Raw genomic sequence first — 22769 nt, forward strand, 5'->3', positions numbered from 1 at the left:
TTTGTGTGTGTGACCATGCATGAGACACCAAATGTGCATCACAGCATTCACATGCAGGCTGGAGGACAATTTCCAGAGCTCAGTTCTCTCTTCCTGTCTTGCGGGTCCTGGGGGTCAAACTCTAGCTGTCAGCCTTGGCAGCAAGCACCTTGAGTCGCTGAGCCATCTCCCTGGCCATGATTGCCTATCTATTATTTCATGTAGACTTATAGGTTTGCAGAACCCTCTCCCAGCCCTTTCTTCAGAGCATCCTGTCATAGCCCTGTGGCCCTGGGACACCAATATTACCCAGCTCTTCTGCTTTTCCTGTGCTACAGTTCCTGGTTATTTTTAAATCCATTGGTTCAGATATTGACTTTTTTTTAGTTCTAGGAGGTCTATATGACTTTTAGAGGTTTTTCCTTTAGAGTCTATTTTGTGCATTTTCCCTGCTTAACATATTAGCGACAGTTACTTAAAAATGTAACTTGCTAGCTATGATACTTAAATTAGCAGTAAATCCTATTTTCTTTTCTGTGGAACAATTCTCAACTTTATATGGAAAAACAAAGACCCAGGATAGCCAAAACAATCCTGTACAATAAAGGAACATCCAGAGGCATCACCATTCCTGACTTCAAGCTCTATTATAGAGCTATAGTCCTCAAAGCAGCTTGATATTGGCACAAAAAATAGACAGATAGACCAATGAAATCGAATTGAAAACCCTTATATGGACCCACATGCCTACGAACAACTGATTTTTGACAAAGAAGGTAAAATTATACAATGGAAAAAAGACAGCATCTTCAACAAACAGTGCTGGCATTACTGGATGCTGGCATGTAGAAGACTGCAGATAGATCCTTATCTATTGCCATGTACAAAACTTAAGTCCAAATAGATCAAAGATCTCAACATAAATCCAGCCACACTGAACGTCTTAGAAGAGAAAGTAGGTGGTAACCTTGAATGAATTGGCACAGGAGAATGCTTCTTGAAAATAACACCAGTAGCACAGACACTGAGATTGACAATTAATAAATGGGACCTCCTGAAACGGAGAAGCTTCTGTAAGGCAAAGGACACAGTCAACAAGACAAAACAAACAGCAGCCCACATAATGGGAAAAGATCTTCACCATTTCCACATCTTACAGAGGGCTGATTTCCAAAATATACAAAGAACTCAAGAAGCTTGTCACCAAAACACCAAATAATCCAATTAAAAAGTGGGGTACAGAACTAAATAGAGAACTCTCAACAGAGGAATCTAAAATGGCTGAGAGACACTTAAGAAAGTGTTCAACATCCTTAGCCATCAGGGACATGCAACTCAAAACAACTCTGAGATACCATCTTACTCCTGTCAGAATGGCTAAAATCAAAACCACTGATGACAGTTTATGTTGGTGAGAATGTGGAAAAAGGGAAACACTCCTCCATTGCTGGTGGGAGTGTACTGCCACTTTGGAAATCAGTATGGCAGTTCCTCAGGAAAATAGGAATCAGTCTACTACAAGATCTAGCAATTCCACTCTTAGGCATCTACCCAAAAGATACACATTCATACAACAAGACATCTGTTCAGACATGTTCATAGTAGCATTATTTGTAATAGCCAGAACCTGGAAGCAACCTAGATGCCCCTCAACTGAAGAATGATTAAAGAAAATGTGGTACATTTACACAACAGAAAAAAACAATGGAATCTTGAAATTCTCAGGCAAATAGATGGAACTAGAAGAAACCATCCTGAGTGAGGTAACCCAGTCACACAAAGACAAACATGGCATGTACTCACTCATATATGGATTATAGACATACAACAAAGGTCTATCAGCCTACAATCCAGAGAAGCTAGGAAACAAGGAGGAATCTAAGAGAGACATACATGGTCCCCCAGAGAAGGGGAAAGGGACAAGATCTCCTGAGCTAATTGGGAGCATGGGGGAGGGGAGAAGGAATTAGGAGAAAGAGAAGGGGAGAAGAGGAGGGAGAGGAGGACATGAGAGAGTTGGAAGAGCGAGTCCGGGGAAGAATAGAAGAGAGCAAGAAAAGAGATAACATAATAGAGGGAGCCATTGTAGGTTTAAAGAGAAATCTAGCATTAAGGAAATGTCCAGAGATCTACAATGATGACCCCAACTAACAATCTAAGCAATAGTGGAGAGGCTATATTAAATGCCCTTCTCCAATAATGAGATTGATAACTACCTTATATGCCATCCTAGAGCCTTCATCCAGTAGCTGATGGAAGCAGAAGCAGACAGCCACAGTCTAACACTGAGCTGAACTCTGGAATCCAGTTGCAGAAAGGGAGGAGTGATGAGCAAAGGGGTCACGACCAGGCTGGAGAAACCCACAGAAACAGCTGACCTGAGCAAGGGAGAGCTCATGGATCCCAGACTGATAGCTGGGAAACCAGCATAGGACTGTTCCAGACCCCCTGAACATCAGTTTGGAGGTCTGGTTAATCCATGGGGCCTCTGGTAGTGGATCAGAATTTATACCTAGTATACGGATGGACTTTAGGAGCCCACTTGACATACAGGGATGCTTTCTCAGCCTAGACACACGGTCGAAGGTCTAGGCCCTACTCCACATGATATGGCAGACTTTGAAGATACCCCATGGAAGGCCTCACCCTCCCTGGGAAGCAGACAGGGATAGGGGGTTGGTTGGTAGGGGATAGGGGAGGAGAGGAGGGGGAGGGAACTGGGATTGACATGTAAAACAAGCTTGTTTCTAATTAAAAAAAAAGGAAAAAGGAAAAAAAAACTCACAAAGGAACCTTAAGCAATATATTCCCCCAGGAGTTTGGATTTTCTAGGGCACTTTCCCGTTTTGGAGGAATTACATCTTTTCCATTTTCTTCCTGGGCTGGTTTCTTCCCAGTGTTATAGTTTATAAAAGTAACCAGGGTTTTGTTGCTGGGGCTTCTGTGGGCTGGGGAATTTGAGGAGCAGGAGCTGCCACATGGAGCCTGGAGGCCCCGGCTCTTTGTTCCTTCCATGGTCTTCGGGTCTTCCTCCTAGCTTGTTTCTAATTGTTGCATTAGCAGAAGTCTTCAAAGCCCAAGTTCTTCAACGCTCCATTTAGTTAACACTCCGAGTAAAGATTTCAAAATGTTTTTATAATGTGCCGTCAATAGCGTGATAGGACATTTGGGTTGATTTCCAGAACTCAGATGTTCATAAAATTTAACTTATGACAGGCGATACAGGGAAGCCTTGTGCTGCTGTGGCATGCGAGTCTACATGCATTCAACATAATTAGGTCACAGATGTGTATGGGTCAACCCTCTCTCTCTCTCTCTCTCTCTCTCTCTCTCTCTCTCTCGTGTGTGTGTGTGTGTGTGTGTGTGTTTGTGTGTGTGTGTGTGTGTGTGTGTGTGTGTGAACTCTATGTACCCATCTATCTAGTCTACAGTGTGCCCGACTTATGGTGTCGGGATGGTGTGTCCAGATGGGCATTTGAGTGAGTTGGGCTAAGTAGCGGAGATAACCCTTCCCATGGGGCTTTATCCAGCCACAGAGGGCCTGTACCAAACAAAGGGGAGGAAGTAGGAATTGGTTCCTTGTCCTGACTCCCAGCATGTGCATGATGGCGCAGCTCACTCTCTCTGCTCTTGAAAGGGAGGGATGTTCCCTGGCTCCCCTGTTCACAGGCCTCACACCAGACAGCTCACACCACAGGCCACAGTCCAGCTCCTGGATCCACAAACTGTGTGACTACCTAGCCTCAGTGACCAGGGAGCTCTCTCTTCTCTCTCTCCTATTTCTCTAGAAGTCCCTGATATATACATATACACATATGTGCATACACAAGTGTGTGTGTATGTGTGTGTACATGCGTGTGGTTTTACATTTTAATGACTAACTTGTTTGACGAGATTCTGAGTTATAGTCACTCATTGACCACGCTGACTCAGCAGGGCTGTTTGCCACCATGCTGTGACCCTGCAGAAGCACTGCCTTGTTTACCTGTGGAGTTGCCTTCAAAACTTGAACCACACTCATGACATCATCAGACCTCACACTCTCCTAGGGACATATTTCTCTAGGATTCACCCTGATGCCACAGTTAAACATTAAAAGCAGGACTCTTCATTGGGACTGACAGCACCTGCGGGTGCTGGTGGAATGACTGGGAAAGCGAACATCTCTACTGCTCTGCTGTTCTCAGAGTCCTGCTGCTGGGGGACCGTGCCCGGATGCACAGCTTTCTTCTGAGGTGTGCCCATGGAAGCTGAGAGTTTTAATGAGCAAACTGACTTAGAAGAATGAGCTGATCTAAATGAAGATTCATGCTTTACAGAGAACGGGCCAGTATGCCTTCTGTATCTGCGTGTACTGTGTTATGATTCTTGGCTACTGTTTATGAATAACAACTAATCTGTCTCTGTCTTTATCTTTCTGTTTCTGTCTGTCTCTGTCTCTGTCTCTGTCTGTCTCTCTCTCTCTCTCTCTCTCTCTCTCTCTCTCTCTCGTGTGTGTGTATGTGTGTGTGTGTGTGTGTGCATTCCAGTGCATGTTGAGGCCAGAGGATACACTCCGGTGCCATCCCCTGGAATACCACCCACTTCCTTTGAGACAAGATCCCTGACTAATCTGGAGCTTGCCAATTGAGCTATATTTTCTAGCTGCTGGGCCCGGGGATCTGCCTGTCTCCTCCTCCCAGCACTGAGATTACAAGTGTGCCCTGACACACCCAGCATTTATTTATTTATTTATTTACTTATTCTTATGTGTATGAATATTTTGCCTGCATGTATGTCTGCATACCAAGTGTGTGCAATTCCTGCAGAGACCATATGATGGAGTTAGAGCCCCCGGAACTGCAGTTACAGATGGTTGGAAGCTGCCTTATGGATGCTGGGAATTGAACACAATCTCTCTAGAAGAACATCCAGTGCTGTAACCCTTAAACCAGTTTTTTAATGAAAATTTTCATTTTATTTCCATATTTTCTGTGGTTTTTGTTTGTTTGTTTTTTATTTTTCAAGACAGGGGTTTCTCTTTATAGTCTTGGTTGTCCTAGATCTCACTCTGTAGACCACCAGGCTGGCCTCAAACTCAAATTGATCTGATTGCCTCTGCCTCTGGGGTGCTGGGATTGAAGGTGTGTGTCACCACCCATACCCCTAATCCATTTTAACACCCAGCCTCAAAGCCTAGCATTTTACCATGAGTGCAGTAGATTGAACTCAGGTCCTCATGCTTGCAAGACAAGCATTTTACTGACCAGCCACCTTCCTGAGCCATCACTTATTTCTTTAAGTATACATTGGAGCATTCACAGAAGATTGTGTCTTCTGGTTTTTGTGAATCCAGGATTTCAGATGGGCCCAAGGTGAAGGGTTCAAATCCACAGATCATTCCTGCAGTCTTCCCATTCACTGTCAACGGTATGGAGCACAGTGGAAATTTCCACCAGCTGGAAGTGTTCATTGCTTCTTGTCCTGAACATGTTCATTGCAAACTGAAAACCACTGCAAGACAATACATTAGATAAACTGTTGAGATTTAACTCATTAAAAATGGTAAAGTCCAGGAGTGCATGTTCCTCCTCTGTTTTGCAGGCAATTGCTTGACTTTCTTTCCCTTACATTTTCTTCCTCCTGAAGACTGCTGTAACAAGCTGCCATGTCAAGGAGGTGGGATTTGCATGGCCCCCACTGGGAAGAAGTTACTCCAGGGCCTTCAGGCTGCAGATGTGTGGATATGCTCATGAGATTTTTTTTGTTAACTCAACACAACCTAGAGTCATCTTGGAAGAAGAAACCACAACTGACAAAACGCTTCTACCAGAGTGACCTGTAGGCAAGTCTGTGGGGGCACTTTCTTGGTGGATGATAGATGTGGAGGGGCCCAGGCCACTTGAGTGGTACCACCCATCTGCAGGTTGTCATAGAGTAAGAAAGCAAACTAAGTGAACCCTGGAGGCCAAGCCAGTAAGCATCGTTCCTCCTTGATTTCTGCTTCAGTTCCCGCCTCCAGGCTCCTGCCCTGGCTTCCCTTTATGATGAACTACAACTGTAAGCTTCGATAAACCTTCCCTCACCCAGGCTGCTCTCAGTCATGGTGTTCATCACAGCGCTAGAAACAAACTAGGACCGTGGGCATCTGTGGCTTCAGGATGAATGGAAAGGTCAAGCAGTCATGAAATAAGACAACAGAAACCTTGATAAAGGTAATTGATAGTCTTCCAGAAACTACGGTGTGTTGAAAAGGTGAGTGACATATTCTCTTGCTACAGAAGGAAAGGCTATGGTGACTGTTTCTGTGCTTGGTGGTGGTTGGAGAGTGTCTTCCACCAGCTAGAAGCTGGACTGCTCATAGGGCAAGTGTTCTCAGCTACAGGTCATGCTGACTTCTCCTTCCCCTTTTCCTGGGACATCTTCCCCTTCCACTAACACTGCGGGTGACTGACAGTGTCTTAACCTCACAGAGATCACTCTCAAGGGTGATTGGTGGCATCTTTGCCCCACTAAAGTGACTCTCAAAGCCTTTCTGTCAGTTTCTGACTTGTGAAGATGACTGAAACTTGTGTTCCCAAGCCTCTGCCCTGACTGCCTGGGTTCCCGGTGTGTCCAACATTTCGGAGTTTTCTTGGGATTTTTAAACTGAGCTGAGCTTGACGTTGTCAACCACAGAGCAATGAAGAGGAAAGATGTCCCAATGAGGAAGAGCTGTGGCCTCAGGACATGTGACTGTCAGAGGCTCTTTGTCTCATGAGGCTGGAAGAGGAGCAGAGTCACCGTGAGATACATAGCGGTTGTTTCCTGTCATTGCATCACAGATCTGTGATGCCTCAGTCCTAGAATGCTGCGTGACCCACACATGCTCAGTTCTTCCCCATACGCTTCTCACGCGACAGTCCCAGGACGGAGGAGCCACATGCCTGTTTACAGAGAGGCAGTGGGATTTCCATGTCGCCCCTTGGAGGTGGCTGAGAAAAATATACATGCAGCTCCCTTGGGGATCTGACTTTCTAGGAATCCAAGTTTAGTCTATTAACATGGTGGCTACTTACACTGGGACTTTGTTTCCAGTTCAAACAGAGTGAGGAGTCTTCTCAGGCCTCCAGCGGTGGTCCCTGACTTACCACTCTCCCGTGATATCTCTTTGTCACACATTTCAGAGCCCAGCATCTCATAGGTGGCCCACCTCACTTCTCTTCGGCAAGCAGGAGCCCCCAGCTCTGGCAGGAAGCACAGTATCTCTTTTTGGGATGAGAATTTTGAACACACTCTGTCTCTTGGTGAGGACAGGGCAGAATGCTGGGGCTCTGAGGCACTTGAGAGAGGGAACGGCTCTGAGGCACTTGAGAGAGGGAACGGGGAGGACGCTGGTGTCCTCCACCAACAGCCGAGGAAACGGACATTGGAAGGAGCTTGGCCATGAACCAAAATTCCTGTCCTGCAATCTGCCTTCCTCTCTCCTTGCCCAATCCAGGGCTCAGACTGGCTTTGAGGTGTCTCCGTATCACTCCCCCAGCCCAGTTCTGTTAATGTCACACTCCAATGTCGAGGGGTGCGGTCTCAGCTTGGGTTTTGGGGTTCCCGGGTGCTCCCCGCTCCCTTTGGCGGCTTCATTCCTTGCCTATGATCGGACACTAGATGACAGTGTGTTCCTCTCATTAAACAGCTCCACGTCCGAGGGGCCTGGCCTTCTCTGTAAATATCTCCTAGCTCTCCCCTAAGCACTCTGCCGGAATCCAGTTCAAGGACGACTCCCACTCTCCACCAGAGCCGCCTGACCCATGGGAGCCCAGAGGAGGCAGCCAGTGAGAAGGAGCCCCACCCACAAAAGGATGAAGCCGAGGTGACACACCACTGAATGAGGGCTTTCCTTGACTTCACCCGGAAAGCTTGAAGGGTTCCCTCCAGCTGTCCTCCCTTGAGACGGGAAGCCACCTTTTCCAAAGTATGGTGGGGAGGAGTTGGGACCCTTCCTCTCCTATGCTCCCAAGCGCTGGTTCACAGAAAGGGAACTGAAGACCAGCAGCTGACGACTCTCAGAGCCATGCAACAGCTCAAAGTCACACATAGTCACATCAGCCTGGCTTTACAGGTACAAAAATAATCAGCTATTTTGGGAAATTGTATTTTTATGGAAAGTATAATTGGAGGAGCTCCTGTTCCATTTTAAGCCTGCCGTTAACTAGGCCCTGGGGCTTGGCTGTTACTGCAGAGGGACTCTGATAAACAGGGCTCTGAGTATGCCCCTCCAGATGTGAGTTCTCTGGGATAACCACTGCAGATGCCCAGACGGAAGAGCTCAGTGCAGCGGCTGCCTTATCTGTTCCGTTACAGCTTGAGATGCCCCGCTTTGGTGCTCACTGGTTCACATGTTCCCAGCTGGAAGAACTGTTGGGAGGCTGTGGAGTGTTTAGGAGGTGGGGCCTGGCTGGAGGAAGTGAGTCACTCAGTCATGGGTCTTAGGGATTCTAACCAGCCTTGCTTCTGACCCACTGTCTTTCTCTCTTCTGCCTGATCCACCTGGATGTGACTAAGCTCCAACCACCACAGCCGTGGGCCATTCACACAGTCAACCCTTCCCCACCACGATGGGATGTCTGCACACACCCATTCTCTGAGACAAAACACACCCCTTCCGTTGCTTCCTTCGGGTGTTTTATCCCAGTGATAAGAAAGTAACTGATGCAGGAAAATTGGTACTGAGTTGTAGGGCCATTTGGGCAATAGACACGACCGCACGGTTCTTAGGCCTCTTCCGCACTGGCTTGCAAGGGCAATGCGGAAGAGTTGTGTGCTGGAGAGGACCCAGAGGGCTACAAGAGCTGAACGGGCTGTTCGGGTGGGAATCCAGACCAGGATGTGGAGACACAGGCAGGCAGTGAAGGCCAGGGTCACCAGGGCTCAGAGGGGAGCAGACTCTACTGTGAACTGGGCGAAAGGTTGTTCATATCATTGTGGCAGAGAATCTAGCTGAATTCTTCTCATGCTCTATAAATCTGAGTGGCATTGTTAGTTTTGGGCACTGGTACTGGCCTGCCTTTGGAGTTCTGACAGGATATGCCCTCAGCTGCTGTCATTAAGAGCCCCACCTATGCCTATTCATTGTGTTCCCCTTTAAAAGGCCCTGCCCACCTCCCATCCCTCTCTCCCTCTGTTTGTCTGTTACCCCCTCTCCGTGCCTCTGCCTCTCATTTCTCTCCTCTCTCCTGCTGCTCCTGTCCGTGGAGGCTGGTCTCCCCCCCCTTCTTTCCCCTTTTTACAATCCCTTTCCCTTAATAACAACCCCTCCACTTGAAATCCGTCACATGACATCTCTCTCTCTTGAGCTGCTTTTTAAAAATTACAACAGATATCGCTTGAGGTTTGTTTGGTGAAAGAAAATTTAAAACAGCAAAATATTCAGGCTATGGTGGTGTTATTGTTCAGTGCATTTAGCGAGGTTGGCAGCGAAATTTCAAAAGAGAAAGCAGAGCAGAAGCGTGTGAAAATGTGTGTGATTTGGCAAATAAAGAGAAGTTAAAGTTTTTGGACAAGGTAGTGTGAACAAAGGAAGCACCCGTGACTCTTAAAGAGATGACACAATGAAGAGAAAACCATGCTTTGTACTGGGACAATAGGTAAGGTGCTTGAAGGTAAGACCCTCCCTGTCAACAGAGTTTTAGGACTTAAAATGGGAATTCATTCAAAAAAAGAATAGAAAAGATAGAGCCTTCAGGCTACCCTATTGGAAAGTGGCTTCTTAGAAAGGGATTTCCAGGTTCTGCCAACAAAATGCACACAGGCCACTGCCGTCATGCCCTAAGGAGGCTAGGCTACATCTCAAGCTTCTACCATATGGTACTTTCTTCACAGGCATCATGCAAGACACAAGAGAGAAGCTTGTGTCAAGGTTCTGGAAAACTCCCGAGGCTGGACAATGTGGAGCAGGCCTGGTAAGGAGCTCACGAGTGGACTGTGGGTGAGGCCTTAAGTTGCAGGAGAGACCCTGGGCTATTGGAGATGCCCACAGCATGGTTTGTTCACCAAGGAAAGCTATAAGCACCAAGTGCACTGGCTAGGAGACACACGTACCAGAGGCAGCAGAGCAGGAGGGGCACCAGCCAAGCCCTCTCATGTGTTGACAGCGACCTCACGAGCTCCAGATGCTGAACAGGCAGTTTCGGGTTTGGCATTAGCTCGGCTGAGCTCCTGTCCTGCTTCAGCCTTCTCTTGTTATATTCCAGTCCTTTTGGAATGGACGCCTTTCCTTCATGCTGTTGGATATGGGAGGTGTGTAAGGTGCACCTTGATTTCAGAGGTTCACAGCTACAAGATTGCTTTGAGTCTCAGAAGAGACATTTGGACTTTTGAACAGTGTTGACTGTTAAAGGCTATGGCTACCTTTGAAATTCACCCGAAGGCACTAATTACATGGCCGTGAGCCTGTGGGGGCTTGGGATAGAATATAACTGTTTAACTGTGAAATGTTCCCGATGGACTCGTTTTTATTATTAGGTCCACATAGAGTGGAACTGTTCTGGGACGCTGTGGAAGCTTGGGGGGTTCATAGCTGCAGGAAGCGGGTCATGGGTTTCCAGAGCTATAGAGTGTGGTCCTTTTTTTTTTTGCCCTATCCCCCTCTCTCCTTGATGAATGCAAATGTAAGAAAGCTCCCACCTCCACAACCAGACCCACAGCCATGCGTTTCCCACCACAGTGAGCGCAGTTCCTCAACTGTGAGGGGAGCATACCCTACCTCTTCTAAGTTGCTGCCAGCAGGTGTTTAATCGCAGTGACAGAGGAAGGAACAAAAGCGTCGAGCAGCACTTCTCAGGTCACACGCCATCCAAGGATGTTCCTGCTCATGCAAATTCCCTCATTAAACAGGAGCATCTGTTTATGAACCTGGAGGTACTGATTACCTGAGCTCAGAGCCACCGGCGTGGGAGCTGAGACAGTGGTTTTCCATCTGCGAGGGAATCTGAAACTCTCAGCACCTGCAGAGTGAGGGCCACTGAGTCTCAAATTATCCCACCCCTCTCGGGCCTTGTCGTCTGCCCCACACGGCCCTCTGTCTGCCTCATGCGGCCCTCTTCCTCGCACCTCCCGTGTTTAGGGCTCAGACAGTTGCCGTCTACCCAGCTCTTCCAAAATGGCGAATCTGTGAGCTAAGTGGGTGTCCTCATTACTTTTAGCTTGACAGCTGGGGTGCTTGCTATGCAGCATCCGTGAGCCAGGGAGATGTGGCGTCTGCTAGACTGGCCAAGGTCAATGACATGTAGGAAGTGCAATGAGAGCGAAGAGGCCACCTGATCATCAAACTGGTGACATTAGGACATTAAGCTTGCGAAGGCAGATGCAGTGGAACCATTGCTTGGTGGCCTTGCATTCTGGCTACAGTTCCATGAAAAGCCACATCTGGTGAGCTATGCTTAGACCGTGGCAACTGAGCCATGCACTCGTCAGTCAAGTCCCTACTCCGGAAAGAGCCGGATGAGCTGCTGGGGTCCTCTGTCATTGCTGTGAAGTTCTGCCCCAAGGCTCCGACTGTAGGATACGCCTTCCCTCCGGGAAGGGCTTGTGTCTGGCTTGGCAGCAGTGGCACAAGGGGCACGGGGAGGTGGAGAGGGCTGGGGAGACTGCTCAGTTGGGAAAGTGTCTGCCACATAAGCAAGAAGTCCTGTGTTTGGGTACCTAGCACCCCCGTGGTGTGTGACAGTAATCCCAGTGCCAGGGAGATCACTGGGGCCAGGTAGTCTAACTGAATGGCTGATATCTAGGTCCAAAGAGACAGTATGTCCCCAAAACTAAGGCGGAGAGCAATAAAGGAGGATAAGTGACATTTACCTCTGGCCTCCACATGCTCATAAACACAGGCACCTCTACCCCAGCACATATACATAGGCATGTATGTACACATACACAGCATACACACCCAAGAAAACAGCTTCTCCAAAGGTGATGGAGGCCGTGAAGCACGAATTTGTGGGGCTTCAAAGACAGGCTTTGCCCCCCAAAGGAAGTGTCACTTGCGTGCCTGTCGAGATTGTTCCTTCCTGCTCAGAGAGGCTGCTGTCCCATGAACGTGAGGCTGTGCTGGGCCCTCGAACCTTCCTCTATTTCTCTATCCCCACCCCCACTGTCATCAGAGCAGCTGCAAACTGAACACACATAAGCACGCACACACAGAGAGAGGGATGGGGGAGGGAGAGAGGGGGAGGAAGGGAGGCTTGCAGTCCTCCAGAGATGGGGGGTAATTTGCAGCCCTCCACACAGAAGTGGGCACAGGTGCACAGCCCAGAGATCTTCCATCTTTGGGAACCAGGGAAGGAAAAAGGAAATCTGTAAATACAAACGTCGCTGTAAATGTGAATATTTACTTGGAATGAGGAGAATCTCAGCCAATCACCTTACTTTGAGACCCCATAAGTACTACAGGCATCAGAGGTCAGACAAACACCATCTATCACTGGTAATTGCCTGCCTGACATGCTTCTCTGCTCCTCTGTCTGCAGTTTTCCTGGTTTCTTCCTACAGTCACGGAGCACTCTTCCTATAAAGAGAAGAGAGCAATGATTCCATCTCCAGCAAGATCAAATCAACTTATGTGGTTTTTATTGTTAAATGCTTAGGAAAGTTCACTGAACTTGGCAACTCGCTATTGATACTGCCGAGCACAATGTGAGAGCTTTGTCAAGTTCAGGAAGAGCCCTACCATATTCTTTCAGACGTGAGCTCGATGTGTCCCAGTGTTTCATGGGTGGGCAGGTTGAGGTACTCTGACCCTCCTTGCCTCAGCTTCACTAATAGAGACCTCTCGGGTCTCTTCTTGTTGGAGGTGTGTGTGTGTGTGTGTGTGTGTGTGTGTGTGTGTGTGTGTGTGTAGGCAAGTGTGTGAGTGTGCAGGCATATGTGCGCTCACATAATTGTGTGGTCGTGTGTGGGGGGCCATAGGTCTACCCTGGGTCTCTTCATCTATTGCTCTTAACCTCATTTTTTGATCCAGGGTCTCTCACCTAACTTGGAGCTGAATTTGACAGGCTATAAGCTCCTGGGAAACACTGGTCTCTGCCCCCATCCCTCACCCTAACCCCAGGGCTGGGATTACAGATATGTACTACCATGCCTGGCTTTTACACTGGACCTGGCACAGGTCTGAACTGGGGGCCTCGTGCTTGCACAGCAATTACTTCACACACTAGACGGCTGCCCCAGTCCTGAGGTCCAAACTCAAGCTTCCATTTCCTCAAATTTCCCTCTAAATCTATGGTGGTTCATCACCATGGAAACATACCTCTGGGTGTGTCAGTGAGAAGTTAGACAGTAAGGAAATCCCACCCTGAACATGGGTGACTCCAACCCATGGGTCCCTGACTGAACAAAAGGGGGAAACCAGAATGATCAAAGAAAAATTGCAGACAATTTGCCAAACCCGTGAGTTTACTGGCTTTACTTACAGGAGCATGGCTGACTCTCAGAGAACTGTATCACTTAAAACCCCATTCCAGTGTAAGTGTCAATTCATGAAAGCTGTGTCACCGGAATGCTCTGGGCAGGTTATAAATGGTTACACTACCGAAGCATTTCCCCCACCCCCAGCAATGTTTACCTCTTACCTAACTTCTGGGACGAGATGGACATCCTGACCATCTCCCAAAGGCTCAGGAGCCTCCTCCTATCTGCACAAGGTTGATAGGCAGCGTCTCCGGAGGGTTTCCTGTAAGTGACCACCAGGTCTCTTACTCAGGACAGCCATGGTCATGTGTGCCTGCAGGGCGCTGTCCTGCTGACTTCCGGTGCTGTGCCACTGGGGATTGCAGCTGTGGATGGAGGGCGAGCAGCGTCTCCAGGGCTTGGGTGGAAATGAGTAATGACACGGAGCAGGCCAAGGGTGTCAGAGACCACAAGGTGGTCAGGGCCGTGACTGGCTGACCATACACTCTCGGGTCTGTTAAAAACTGGGCCAGCACCCAGAAAATCACAGCAGGTGGGAGGATGTCACCCCATTGCCTCCTTCAGAATCCCGTGGAAGTTAAGGGTTTCTTAGCAGCTCACTTACAAGTATGCGCTGGTGGGAAGTAGGTGGGGATGGGCAGGAGCCTGGGTCAAGGGCAGGGACAAGCCCAAGGGAACACACGGACCAGGGCTGCAGAGTACCAGGGAGGAGAAAGGAGTCCCGATGTCTGTTTAGTGCGATACTTTCTGAAGCTGTCTGGTAGGAAGCGGCCCCCAGGATCCAGCTCACTAGTTTCTGGGTGGTTTTCAGTGGTCAGGCCAGGATGGTGAGGTGAGGGGGGGCTGGACTCGAGAAGTGGAGAATGATTGCAGGTTGAGCCCTGTGAAACACTGGCAAAACCCTGTTCCTCCAAAGGCAGAGAGGAGTGACCAGGACCCCCAGGGTGTATCTGGCTCTCTGTCCTGGCCTCCTGGCTTCCTCCCCACTCCATGCCCTACCCATGCTGCCCAGGAGGATGTGTCTGTAGCCCCGGGAGCATAGTGCATCCTAAAGAAGGAGAATCCCCAATGGGCTGGACAGAAACCCCTCTTCCTGAATGTAGGCACATGTGGGGGAAGGCAGAAAAGGTTTCGCCCACTGAGAAATGATGGCTGCTGTGTGGGTGGGCTGGGCTGGTCCACCGAGCTCCCTTCCAGAGGACCAATGGATGGATGAGAGGCATTTTTGAGCAGCTCTTTCTATGGCAGCTACCCCACTGTGTGAGGCATTTCTAATTTTAGAACACAGGTTTCCATGGCAACAGGATGTGTTTTTTGTTAAATATAGCAGCTGTTTCAGTTTTCCTTGCCCTATGGACAGGAGTGTGGTTTTGCTTGGAGAGTTCTTAGGATATTCTGGGAAGGTGGGAGATGAAACAATTGACTTTCTGTGAAGACCCGAGGAGACCTGCCCGATTCTCTGCGACTCCAGAGCCTAAAGCAGAGCCCGTGGACTGGGCAGGCCAGGTGGCTCCGCATCCCTCCATGTGCCTGGGTGCTAGTCAGCATCTGAAAACTGCCATGCTGCAGGACATCCCTCCTCCAGCCATGGCTCAGAAGCCAGGCTTCAGGGAACATAGGTGGTGTCAAAGCTCCAAACCTAGGCTTCAGGAGCCACAGGTGGGACTGTGGTCCAGGGCCCTTAGCTCTAGGGTGTATCAGTGAGTTCTGTGACTCTTGACTTAGCCTTGACTATATAGGACAAGAAGTACCAGGTCCCATCTCCTGTTGCTTGAGCACATCCATACCCAGTGGCTTATGCTGTGCCAGGCAACTTTGTATGTCTCCCAAGATCTTCATTGTAAGGAAAAGGGCAAGGCCAGTGACTGCGTAGATAGGACAGACTAACCTTGGTTGTGTTTCTCTGGGAAAGATACTCTTACCACACCTAACCCTGGTAAAAGGCATTGGTTAGACAACAAGACTGACCTGGCTCAGCTGTAGGTGCCCATGGAATTTTCAGGAAGCAGGCTCCCAACAATGATGAGGTTACTCTTCCAGGTTCTTTCCTTTGGTTTGTGGTAACTAAGCCACACAGCAGGTCCGAGGGATGACACAAGGTCACACTGTGTGTTCGATCAAACAAACTTGTTTGGCACAGTGGTACCAAGCGAGTTGGCATGCTAATACCTCACCACATCCTTGCCGTTCTCTTGGTGTGAGAGACCCCACAGGGCCCCAGTTTCCTCAGCAGCACCACCCCTATTGGGGGCGCACTGCTCACTGATCCTAAGGCAGGCTGTCTGAGGCCCTTCTGTCAGGGCTCATCTCCTGGCTCTCAGGCACATCCCATACCCAATGGCTCGTGCTGTGTTGGATGACTTCATACACCTTCCAAGATCTTCATGGTTGCAGAAGCTAACTCTGAGGGGAGGGTTTCTGTTCCATGTGGGGAGTGCCAGGTCTCTGAGGAGCACCAGGTCCCTGTAGGGGCCCTTTGCAAATCTCTTTTCATTCTTTTCGTCCATTGTGTCTTCTTTTTCAAGAGATAGCCATGAATCAGCTTTCCAAGGGGGGAAATCCAGTAGACATTGGACAAAGCAGTTACTGGAAATCACAGTGAAGAAAACATTGAGAAATGCTATGCATTTTACCTACATTAGAAAGCAGAGGCCCATCCAGCTATGACAGTGTTGTGGCTGCACCTAATAAATGTGCATCCCACTGACTGAACAGGCATGCATTGAATTGTACCTCCGAGGAAGATCTGTCCACATCTTGATCTCTAGAACCTGTGAGACTGACCTATAAAGATATACTGGGGTTAAGATGAAGGGGTCCCCTAGAATTCCTCAGGGTCCCAATATCCAGCAACACAATGACATTTAAGGACAGGAAGAGGAAGATTTGAGATTGTCTAGGCTGAACCATATCCCCTAAAATACATTGAAATCCCATCTTTGGGAACAGGGTGGTTGGAGGAAATGAAGGAAGAATGAGGTCATCAGGGTGGGCCCTGGTCCAGTAGGACAGGCCTTTAAAACAGGGACGTTAAATACAGAGGCAGCCGTGTAATGCCATGTGAAATGAAGGACGTGGATGGAGAGGTGCCACAGTGGAGGGGACTCCAAACATTACCAGTGACACTTATATCGGAGGAAGACCAGACCAGGTTCTTCTAACAGCATCAAATGGACTCGGCCCTGACCACACATTGATCAGGGACTTTCAGCAGAGGAGGCTAAGAAGAGAGGAGGGGGAGACAGAGGTGAAGAGAGGAGGGGGAGACAGAGGTGAAGAGAGGAGGGGGAGACAGAGGTGTATGTGAAGGCCATGTGACCACAGAGATAGAGATAGAAAAGATACAGCTGCAAGTTAAGGACGCCTAGAGCCACCAGAGAGAGGGAAGAACAGATCATCTATGGGAGCCTTGAACGTAGTGTGGCCCTACCTGGGTGTTGGTGGGTGAGGTGGCCCTGGGGGAGGCTCGATCACACAGTGCCCATGCCTGGAAGTGAAGGACGACACACTGCTGGCAGGAACATAGATACGCCCCACAGAAAGGTAATGTAACTCTGGGGACCACGGGAATTTGGAGGTGTGTGGGCAAGTGTATGGACCAAGGGCAAGGCTTCCACACAAGGATATAATTTGAAGCCCCAACTTGAGGACAGTAGTTACCACTCTACATAACTCTATTTGAGAGAACGGGGCCTGATCTTCCTGACTGTACAGAGACAATGCTCAAGGCCTCTGCCCTTCTTTGTTGAATATCAAAGTCGCAGGAATAATTGTTATGAATTTAGCAGTTTAAAAAACACTCATTCATTCATAACTTCTGGTCAGAAGGACCAGAAGTTGAGCTAAAATTAAGGAGTTGACAGACCTGTGCTCCTTCAGCAAGTGCTAAGGGACACTTTTCTTCCTTCTCTGGCTTCTAGGTGCCACCCACACTCCTTTCCCTGTGTCCTTTCTCCTACTTTCAAAATCACCAATATCACATCTTTGTGATAATAATAAGCACGTGAGCGTGCCCAGCATATGTCCTTTCTCCCACTTTTCTATCTACGTACTTATCCACCCATCAATCTTTCTTCCCCTCTCCCCACCATGCACCATTTCATTTATCCACTCATTTCAACACTCATTCATCCACTCATTCACAAATTCACCCACCTGTTCTCCACCCATCTGTCATCCACTCATCACAGAGCTTGTCATCCAACCGCCCATTCACCCACCCACTCATCCACTATCCATCCATTCACCCTGCCAGGCAGCCATCCACCCCATACATTTCTCCATTCATTTATTCATCCATACACTCATTTACATTCATGACTTCATTCATCTATCCCTCTGCCATGTACTCATCTAAGTATCAATCATCCATGTATCCATCTACCCAGTTCTCATCCATCCATCCATCCATCCATCCACTCATACACCCATCTATCATCCATCCATCCATCCATCCACTCATACACCCATCTATCATCCATCCATCCATCCATCCACCCACTAACCTACCCACCTATCTACCCATTGGCTTATGTCATTCAGTATCTATCCACTCATCTACTTATCCAACCCTGCATTCATTCTTCAGGCTTTTACTTACTTAAGTACCATCCACCCATCTATCCATCTATCTACACACCCATCCAACCACCCCCACCCACGCATGCTGTCATACATTCACTCATCTAAGCATTCATTTATTCACTCATCTATTTGCCCTCTCATTTACTTAACTACAGTCCACCCATCTAAGGGCTCATGACCCATCCACCCATGTGCACGCCCACCCACACATTCACCTATCTATGCATGCCTCTGTCCATTAACTCATCCAGATGTTCATCTATGAATCCAACTAGCCACTCATCCACCTATCTATCCATCCACCAATCACTTGCCAAGCCCTTACTATTGTCTGGGTCTGAAAAAAAAAACAGAGTTGACTACAATGATTTTGACTGCCGGGAGCTCTCATTCTACTGTGGAGACAGAGATATCTGTGTAGTGCGACACATGTACTACTTGAGATGCAGAATTTTAGGGGCTGACAAAAGTCCTTTTGTCTGAGAAGGATTAGCAATAATCAGAGGAGGCCATGTCCCTTGGGGAACTGAGACCTAGCAAGAGACCCAAGGACGTTCATGGACCGCAAGGCACACACCAATAAAAAGCTGAGCTAGGGAAGACCAAAGGGATACATGGACCAGGGTCGGAATATGGAAAAGTAATTGCTTATGACCCAAGGGACATACTCCAGCCTCCACAAGACCAATACTCCTTTGGCTGCCCTGGGCTTACTTCCAGAGGCATAGCCTCTTCTCATACTACAACTGATGCTAAAATGGCTCAAATAAAATATTTAGACTTTGAATTCTAGCACATGGTTTAGCTGAATCTAGTATTTCTTGTCTGTGAAATGGAGCTAAGTTATATATATATATATATATATATATATATATATATATATATATATATATAAAACCACTTTTATTTAGGGGAAGTTGTCGGGAGCCCATAAGATGACACATGTCAAATGCTGAGCTCACTGCTCAGCAGCAGAACAGTTTGGCTTACTTTCAGCAAGGACTGAATACTCATGCGTGTGGGTGCACGCGAGTTATATGCATTTATCAGCATAGTGGCAGGAGACTGAGAAGGGACAAATAGAGGAAGCCGTGAGTAGTGTCTGGTTAGACTCAGCAGTTGGGGAAGGTACCCTGAGGCTGAGAAAGAGCTGGTGGACTAAAGGTCCAGGGAGGAGCTGGTCTTCAGAGCACAGAATAGCATTGCGGTGGTCTCTGACAAGCACTGGCTTTCTCGCTACCTCCATAGCCTACTTGGCCTGGGACAAACCTCTGCTATCAACTATATGTCCCGTGAGGCATCTTAGGAAAAACAATAATGCATGCTGTATTGAGTGAGGATGAGGTCACCATGATGGATGGCTACGCAGACAGACTCGGCGGGCTCTGTGAGCTGTGCAGAAGGCCCCCATGGGTCCTTCCCACAGAGTTCTCATCAGCCATCACAAGGGCGAGGTTGTAGACCCCTGGAGTAGGTCCATTAGGTCTGCAAAACACAGCCCATCTTGATGCTGCAGGTGTGGGGCAAATGGCAAGATGAAGAAGGAGTTGGGGAGGGCAGGGGGGACTTGTGTCCTTCCCAGATGGGACATGTAGCACACGAAGGATTCACTGGCATCCAGAAACCTTTATGCCACCTCTGGTTGTTTCCACACAAAGCCAGATGGGAAGACAGGTGATTGCATTCTCTGGGAGTGAGTGTCTGGAACAGAGGAAAGAGACTCAGTAACCCTCAAAAAGTACTTGGCTGCTTTTATCTCATCATCGGGTGCACACCTAAGAAATGTTCCTAGGAACTGAGCCCTGTAGGCAGAGCATTGGACACTTCCAGAAAGGAGGGAACAAAATAGTAGCCTTCCCCTTTATGGGTGTCGTTGTCAGGACTGTGAGCTACCAAGTTAAAACTGTAAGAGAATAATTCTAGGTCCTCTCCTGAGCCACTTACTGGGCATGTCATGTGCAGCAGGAGCAAATCCCATGGGTTTCTCTCTATGCTGTGTGGCACGGATAGGCAGCTGGCCCTAACCTGGCCTCCAGATTCAACTGACTGTGCCGTGTCAGGAAATCTGACGGACACCTGTGCTTTTCCCCAGTCTTCTTTATGGATTATGGACCCATCACCTCCTCTTAACCTCTCAGCAAACCGGACAGGTGCTGTACCCCAGCTCAGTTTAGGGATGCACTGACACAGGGGACACATTGAGTGTCCTGGCAAAGAGACACTGTGCTGCCCAGGGTTCTAGCCAAACCACCGGCCAGGCTGCTGCTCCTAAGCCTGCCCCCAACCCTTTGACCTGATTCTGAATGAGACACATGGAAATGGATCCAGGACAGCCAGTGTCTGTCCACTGTTTTCCTTATCCTGCTCTGTGGCCGGAGTGCAGAGCACATTAGTTAGAACCTGGAGATGGCTTTTGCTCATCTGTCCTCATTAGCCCAGCTGGAATTGATCTTTGTTGCTTTTGTTAGTCCCAGAGAAGTCGTTTCTCCCTTTAGAAACACCCCATCCCTGAGCCACTCAGAACAAGGGGTCTCCTTCCAGCATTACTCCAGGAAACTGGAGGTTGAAGGTCTAGCATGGTGGATTCCATTCAGCGAGTGGGGGCTCTTCTTGTAACCACACAGACCCCTTCCAGCTGGGGACAGAACCAGAACAGAGTTGCCCCTGCTCACCGCAGATCTGCCCCTCCCCTGAGGATCCCAGTGGCTCTTGCAGTCCAGAGATTTTCCAGCTGGTAATGGCCTGCCTACTGCATAGAGTTTACACTTGTTTATATGTACTCATTACCAAATTATATAAGGCATCTGTGATGGTCTCGACACTAGACAGATTTGTAGCCCACTATCATTTCTGAAACATGATTAATGCAGCAAGGCAAAATAAGCAGCAGGTAAGGGATGCAGCGAGTGGAACTCGGCTGGAGTCTGTGTCGTCACCCATCAGTGTCTCTTCCTGTCCCGAAGATCACGTCCCACTCTGGACCTCCATCTCCTGGAGTCCATCAGCATCACCCTGAGCGGAGGACCCCGGATGCACACGTGCAGGTGGTGCCATCCCCAACGCCAGAGGTCGTGGCTGGGTTTGTCACTTATTTTCTGTTAGTGACTTGAACGTGACTGAGAGGGGCTTGTCCCACTCAGAGGCCTGGCTCCCCAGTTCTTTATACCTTCCCTTGGGGTGCCTGACCGGCTTAGGATACTCATTCTTCCTCTTTGCTTCCCAGCCTGCTCTCGTCTCCTGCATTGCTTAGCCCTTGTGTTACTAATCCCTGGAGCACAGACATGTAGAGACTCCACTCGAGAGTATGTCAGCATGCCTCTCCAGAAACCCCCATCACAGCCTCATAGATACAACACAAAGGCTCCTTTCCGGGTCGACGGGGAGGCAGATTGTGGTATGTCTGAAAGCAAGGGAAACCCAGTTATCTGTCTAGACCTAACCAGCTTTTAGTTCTTGCCATAGCTGACATTAAAAATCACTACTTTTAGGGGATGGGTAGATGGCTGAGTCAGCAAAGTTCTGATGTCATAAGCATCAGTCTCCAGCACCCATGGAACAGCCAGACACCATGGTGCATAAGCATCATCCCAGTGAGGAGGGGGCGAGAGGAGGGAGGTAGGAAGCAGAAAGGGGGAGAACAGAAGTGAGAGAGGGGGAGGAATAGAGGAGGACAAGAAAGGAGATGGCTTGATAAAGGGAGCCAGTACAGGTTTAGAGAGAGGTCTGGCACAGGGGAAATGTCAGAGGATCCACAGGGATAACCCCAACTAAGAATCTAGGCAGTGGTGGAGAGGCTGCTTTTGATGCCCTTCCCCTATAATGAGATGGATGACTACCTTGGTTACCATTCCTAGAGCCTTAACCGAGTTAGCTGATCGAAGCAGAGGCAGGCACCCACAGCTGAGCCCTGAGCCATTCTCCCAGAATTCAGTTGTGGAGAGGGAGGAGAGATGAGCAAATGAACCAAGACCTAACTGGAGATACCTGCAGAAACAGTTGACCAGACCTAATGAGGGCACGCAGACCCTAGTCATAAAGTGGGAGAACCAGCATTGAACCAAACCAGGCCCTCTGAATTTGGATGCCAGCTAGGAGGCCAAGGCAGTCTATGCGACCTCTAACAGTGGAGCCGGTGTTTATTCCTAGATCACAAATGAACTTTGGGAGGCCATTCCCTGTGGACTATTGCAGTCCAGATATGGAAAGGAGGGCCTGGGCCCTCCTGCAAATGATGTGTTGGACTTTGATGATCCACCCTGGAGGGTCTCATTGTCCCTAAGGAGTGAGTGGGGGTGGGTAGGGGGTTGGTGGGAAGCATGGGAGAATGGGAGGGCAAGGGAATGGGGGATAGATATGTAAATATGAGTGTCTCTAAAATAAAATAATAAAGGAGATTGTAACAGAAAAAAAGAAAATCAGCTCATTTGTGGGAGACTTCACATGAGTGTGGGCACATATTGTGTGTGTGTGTGTGTGTGTGTGTGTGTGTGTGTGTGTGTGTGTGTGTGTGGTCACAGGCCATCTTTGAATGTTGCTTCTCAGGAGCCATCCAACTTATTTTGAAAGACAGGGACCAGGTTAGGCTGCCTGGCTGGTGAGTTCAAAGGATGCCCTGTCTCCACCTCCCCAGGGCTGGGGTTACAAGCATTCACACTCATGCCCAGCTATTCACATGTGTTCTAGTGACTGAACACAGGCCCTCATGTTTATGTGGCAGGAGAGAGTTACCTGCCATCCCAGGATAGTAATTTTTCATAATAGCTACTACATTGACAATCTCTTCTAAG

At 48.6% G+C, this 22769-nt stretch overlaps 2 long non-coding RNA genes across 3 annotated transcripts; one reads left to right on the forward strand and one right to left on the reverse strand.

The window, feature by feature from the left end:
- Positions 1-6039: 6039 nt before the first annotated feature.
- LOC106022136 lies at positions 6040-10428 on the forward strand. Its single transcript, XR_002385327.2, has 2 exons — positions 6040-8056; positions 9817-10428. It is a non-coding gene; the product is annotated as an uncharacterized LOC106022136 (long non-coding RNA).
- On the reverse strand, positions 9158-14286 carry LOC121142734. Of its 2 annotated transcripts, XR_005879806.1 has the most exons (3): positions 13560-14227; positions 10700-12496; positions 9158-10217 (listed from the first exon to the last, which is right to left on the reverse strand). It is a non-coding gene; the product is annotated as an uncharacterized LOC121142734 (long non-coding RNA). The 2 variants fall into 2 exon arrangements; XR_005879805.1 differs by lacking the exon at positions 9158-10217 and having other exon boundaries at positions 12301-12496; positions 13560-14286.
- Between the last annotated feature and the right edge of the window lie 8483 nt (positions 14287-22769).

The sequence above is a fragment of the Mesocricetus auratus genome, unplaced genomic scaffold, assembly GCF_017639785.1.
Source record: "Mesocricetus auratus isolate SY011 unplaced genomic scaffold, BCM_Maur_2.0 Super-Scaffold_100010, whole genome shotgun sequence".
NCBI lineage: Eukaryota > Metazoa > Chordata > Mammalia > Rodentia > Cricetidae > Mesocricetus > Mesocricetus auratus.